Source organism: Ursus arctos, unplaced genomic scaffold (genome assembly GCF_023065955.2).
Source record: "Ursus arctos isolate Adak ecotype North America unplaced genomic scaffold, UrsArc2.0 scaffold_19, whole genome shotgun sequence".
Taxonomy (NCBI): Eukaryota; Metazoa; Chordata; class Mammalia; order Carnivora; family Ursidae; genus Ursus; species Ursus arctos.
This window is the reverse complement of record NW_026622863.1, coordinates 47,825,105-47,830,707: the sequence shown is the minus strand read 5'-3', so window position 1 is coordinate 47,830,707 and position 5,603 is coordinate 47,825,105.

Here is a 5,603-nt window from a genome sequence, read left to right as displayed (position 1 = left end):
TCTCTCTCTGAAATAAATAAAGAAAATCTTAAAAAAAAAAAAAAAGAATATTTAACATGAGATCTGCCCTCTTAACACGTTTTTTAAAAAGTTTTATTTATTTAAGTAATCTCAACACCCAACATGGGGCTCGAACTCATGACCCGAGATCAAGAGGCACACGCTTCTCTGACCGAGCCGGCCCCTTACGTGAACGACACAGTATCGTTCACCAGAGGCACAATGTTGCACAGCGATCTCTGGAGCTCACTCATCGTGTACAACGAGCCGTATCGCCATTAAACGACTCCCCGTATAACCTGGGGCCCCCTCCCCTGGAATCACCCTCCCATCGTCGGCTTCTGCGAGTTGGAACATTTGAGAGCGCTCCCAGAAGTGGAACCATGCAGAATCCGTCCCTCCATGACCGGTGGATTTCCCTCAGCAGAATGTCTTCCAGCTCCATCCGTATTGTCGCAAAGGGTTAGGATTTCCTTTTCTTCAGCCTGAATAGTATTCCGAAGTGAGGAGAGACCACATTTTCTTTATCCATCCTTCTGGGGATGGACATGGGGGCTCTTTCCATACTTTGGCTATTTGTGAATAAACATGGGCTCTTTTGTGTCTCTCTTCTTTCACTTAGCATAATATTTTGAGGTTCAGCCATGTGAACCTTGTGAACCTTGTAGCTTGTGTCGGTACGTCCTTCCCTTTCACTGTCGAATAACGTTGCCACGTACATATGCACCACATTTTACGTACCCACGTTATCAGCAGATGGACACATAGGTTGTTTCTACTCTTTGGTTGTTACGAACACGGTACCCCAATTTTTCTAGATTGCAAACATTTTCTTGGTTCCCTGAGCAGCTCTGACCTTACTCTGAGCCTCAATTTCCACTTTTGTAAGATGGGGGAAAGGTCTTAACAGCTGCATTAATTTGGCTCCTACTGCATGCCAAGGACCATGCTCCTGAGGATTCCCTCAGTGCCCCTTCTCCACAAACGTGCAGGTTTGGAAACAGAGGGGGAAGGAGTGTCGTCAGAGTCACCACCCAACCAGTACGAGGGGCAGGACCCTACCTGTATGCCCCAGGCTCGTACAACAGCCACTTCTCTGAGCAAGCTGGCTGGGAGGGCTCAGCGAGGTGGTCCTGGGTGAGGCATCCGGGCCAGGTCCTGATCCGTGGAAAGGGCTGGGAAAACATTAGCTGTTTGGACTCAGATGGAGGTGTATTCAGCTCTGATTCCACCCTTTTCTGGCTGTGGGACTGGGACAGCACTGTAGCTATTATAGGCTGCTCCTTGAGGGGTGCCTGGGGCACTCAGTTGGTTAAGCTCCCGACTCTTGATTTCAGCTCGGGTCATGATCTCAGGGTCGTGGGACTGAGCCCTGTGTCGGGCTCTGTCTCCTCTCTCTCCTTCTCCCCTCTATCTCAAGAAGAGGAAGAGGAAGAAGAAGAAGAAGACGAAAAGGAAGAAGAAGAGGAAGAGGAAGAAGAATAAGGAAGAGGAGGAGGAACTGTTTATCTCAGGCAGGAAGCAGACTCGGTAGGTCAGGCACCAGCTGGGGGACAGTATGTTAGAGGCAGGGGCCGAGATTCGAACCCCAATCAGGCGGACTGGGAGAGCTCCCAGCCACCATCCATGAAGCCCCCTGTGTGCCAGGCCAAGCATGGGCCCAACTGTGCCCCGCGCCTTGCTTCCTGGCACCAGGCCACCCTCCCCCACCACTCCCAGGAGATGGATGGTGTCATTGTCCTGGTGCACCAATGAGATCCCCAAGCCCTGACAGTCACTCTGTCTAGTCACACGGCCAGGAAGTGGCCAAGCAGCCCTGTCACTGGGGATAAAAAGAGAGGAGCCAGATGGGGAGGGGACTCTTCATATGGGCCACGGCCACATGGAGATCCCTTCTAGTTCTGGTTTGGTGAGACTTTTTATGAGGAATGGGTGATAAAATGAGCTTGATGCTTTTTCTATATCTTGTATGGAAATCCAATTATTTTCTTCCTTATTCTGTTAATGGGGTAGATTGGTTGGATCAACTTTTCGACTGTTAGTAGACCAGGTGGGCTTCACCTGAATTAAAAATTGTTATGCATCAAAGGACGCTACCAAGAGAGTAAAAAGACAACCCACAGAATGGACGAAAATATTCACAAATGCTTCATGTGATAAGGGATTCATATCTAGAATATAAAAAGAACTCCCTGGGGCGTCTGCATGGCTCAATCAGTTAAGCATCTGACTCTTGATCTCAGCTCAGGTCTTCATCTCAGGCTCGTGAGTTCAAGCCCCACGCTGGGCTCCACACTGGGTGTGGGGCCTACTAAAACAAAACAAAACAAAACAAAACAAAACAAAACAAAATTATAACTCAACAACAAAATAACTGACAACCTGATTAAAAAATGGGCAAGCGGGGGCGCCTGGGTGGCACAGCGGTTAAGCGTCTGCCTTTGGCTCAGGGCGTTATCCCGGTGTTATAGGATCGAGCCCCACATCAGGCTCCTCCGCCATGAGCCTGCTTCTTCCTCTCCCACTCCCCCTGCTTGTGTTCCCTCTCTTGCTGGCTGTCTCTATCTCTGTCGAATAAATAAATAAAATCTTTAAAAAAAAATAAAAATAAAAAAAAATAAAAAATGGGCAAGGGACTCGAAAAGACATTTCTCAAAAAAATTGTATTTGTTCTATTAACGCAATCTCTTTAAACAAAGAAACAAACAAAAAGCCATTTCTCTAAGGAAGACAAACAAATGGCCAATAAGCCCATAAAAAGATGTTCATTGGGGAAATGCAAATCAAAAGCACAATGAGATAATCACTTCACTCTCACTAGGATGGCTATTAATTTAGAACAAAAAAGGGAAAAAAAAAAACCTAAATGGTGGCGAGGATGTGGAGAAATTGGAACCCATGTGCACTGTGGTGGGAATTCAAAATGGTGCAGCCACCATGGAAACTAGTATGGGGTTCCTTGTGAAGTTAAACATAGAATTACCATAAGATCCAGCATTTCCATTTCTAGTTATACGCTCCCAAAGAATTGAGGGGCTCAAACAGTACTTGTACACCAAGGTTCATAGCAACATTATTCACAAAGGACAAAAGGTGGAAGCAGTCCAGGTATCCATCGGCAGATGAATGGACAAACAGAATGCGGTATGTCCATATAACGGTATATTATTCGGCCTTAAAAAGGAAGGAAATTGTGATACGCGCCACAGCTCGGATGAACTTTAAAAACATTACGCTAAGTGAAATAAGCCAGACACGAAAGGACAAATACTGTATGATTCCACCTAGAAGTGGTATAGAGAGTAGTCAAATTCATAGGGACAGAAAGCAGAATAGTGCTTTTTAGGGCTGGGGGGCAGGAGGGAATGGAAGTTGTTGTTTAACGGGTACAGAGTTTCCCATTGGGGATAACAAAAAAGTTCTGGGGGAGGACGGAGCTGAAGGTTGCACAGCAACGTGAATGTACTTAATGCCACTGAAATGTGCACCTAAAAGTGGTTAGGACGGGGGCGCCTGGGTGGCTCAGTCGTTAAGCGTCTGCCTTCGGCTCAGGGCGTGATCCCGGAGTCCTGGGATCGAGCCCCGCATCAGGCTCCTCCGCTGGGAGCCTGCTTCTCCCTCTCCTACTCCCCCTGCTTGTGTTCCCTCTCTCGCTGGCTGTCTCTCTCTCTGTCAAATAAATAAATAAAATCTTTAAAAAAAAATTTAAAAAAATAAAAGTGGTTAGGATGGTCAATTTTATGTGCTGTGTATTTTACCAAATTTTTAAAAATTTAAAAACTTTAAGAAACGGAAGGCGAAAAAGCCTTTTCTTGACATTCCAAAGCTTAAAGAATTTATCACCAGCAGACCCGCAAAACAGGAAATGTTACAGAAAGCCCTTCAAGCAGAAGGAAAAAGATACCAGATGGAAACCTGGATGTGCATGAAGGGATGAGAAACACCAGAAATGGTAACTATTCAGTACCCACCAGAAATGGTAACTATTCAGTACCCACCAGAAATGGTGGGTAAGTACACAAGCTGGGTTTTTTTTTTTTTTAATTCACATCTCTTGAATAGGTAATTGATTTTTTAAGCAAAATTAATTACAATGTTGTTGTGGAGTGTATAACATAGGTAACAGTGAAATGCAGGACAACAGCACAAATGTCAGGAGAGACGTGCCAAGGTCGTGTTGCAAGGTTCTTATGCCATATGTGAGTTTTAGTAGGTCACGTGAACATGGTCTGTGATAAGTTACTGTTATAACATAAACTCTAAGCAAACACTAAAAGAACGAAACAAAGAGCTCTAGCTAATAAACCTAAAAGCACATAAAATGGGGGCGCCTGGGTGGCACAGCGGTTAAGCGTCTGCCTTCGGCTCAGGGCGTGATCCCGGCGTTATGGGATCGAGCCCCACGTCAGGCTCCTCCGCTATGAGCCTGCTTCTCCCTCTCCCACTCCCCCTGCTTGTGTTCCCTCTCTCTCTGGCTGTCTCTATCTCTCTGTCGAATAAATAAATAAAATCTTAAAAAAAAAATAAAAGCACATCAAATGGCATCATAAAAAAATACTCAATCCAAATAAAGGTGGAAAAAGGGAACAAGGACCCCGTAAGACAGATCTTAAAAAAAAAAAAATCAAGACGACAAATTTACACCTAACCAGACCAATAATCACATTGAACCTAAATTATGGAAACACCCAATTATAAGACAGATGTTGTCAAGCTGGACTATCTGTTATGAACGGTAGGCTGCCTACAAGAAGTATACTTTATTTTTTTTAACATTTTATCCATTTGAGAGAGAGAAAGACTGCACACACAAGCAGTGGGGAGGGGGCAGAGCGAGAGGGAGAAGCAGAAGTTGGTTCTTCGAAAAAGTTAATAAAACTGACAGATTTCTCATTAGATTAGATAAAGAAAATAAATGATAAAATTTTCTAAATTCAGGAATGGAAGAAAGGACATCATTGCACTTCCCAAAGAAATTAAAAGAATAGAAAAAGAATATTATGAGCAATATTATGCCAATAATTTGACGAGTTAGTTGAAATGGACAAATTCCTTGAAAATATGCAAATTACCAAAACTGACACAGAAGAAATAGGATATCTTAATAGCATTATGACTATTTTTTTAAAAGATTTTATTTATTTATTTGACAGAGAGAGAGACAGCCAGTGAGAGAGGGAACACAAGCAGGGGGAGTGGGAGAGGAAGAAGCAGGCTCCCAGCAGAGGAGCCTGATGTGGGGCTCGATCCCATAACGCCGGGATCACGCCCTGAGCCGAAGGCAGACGCTTAACGACTGCGCCACCTAGGCGCCCCAATAGCATTATAACTATTAAAGATATCAATTAATAGTTAAAAACCTTTCCACAAAGACAGTGTAAGAGACAGACGGCTTCACAGTTGAATCCTATTAAACATTTCAGTAAGAGGTAGTATCAACCTTACATAAACTCTTTCAGAACGAGAGGAGGAAAGAGTGCTTACCAATTCATTTTATGGGACCAACATTACCTTGAAATCAAAATCAGACAAAAGCATTACAATAAAAAAATAGAACAAATGTCCCCCATGAATATAAATACGAAAACCCTTAACAAAATATT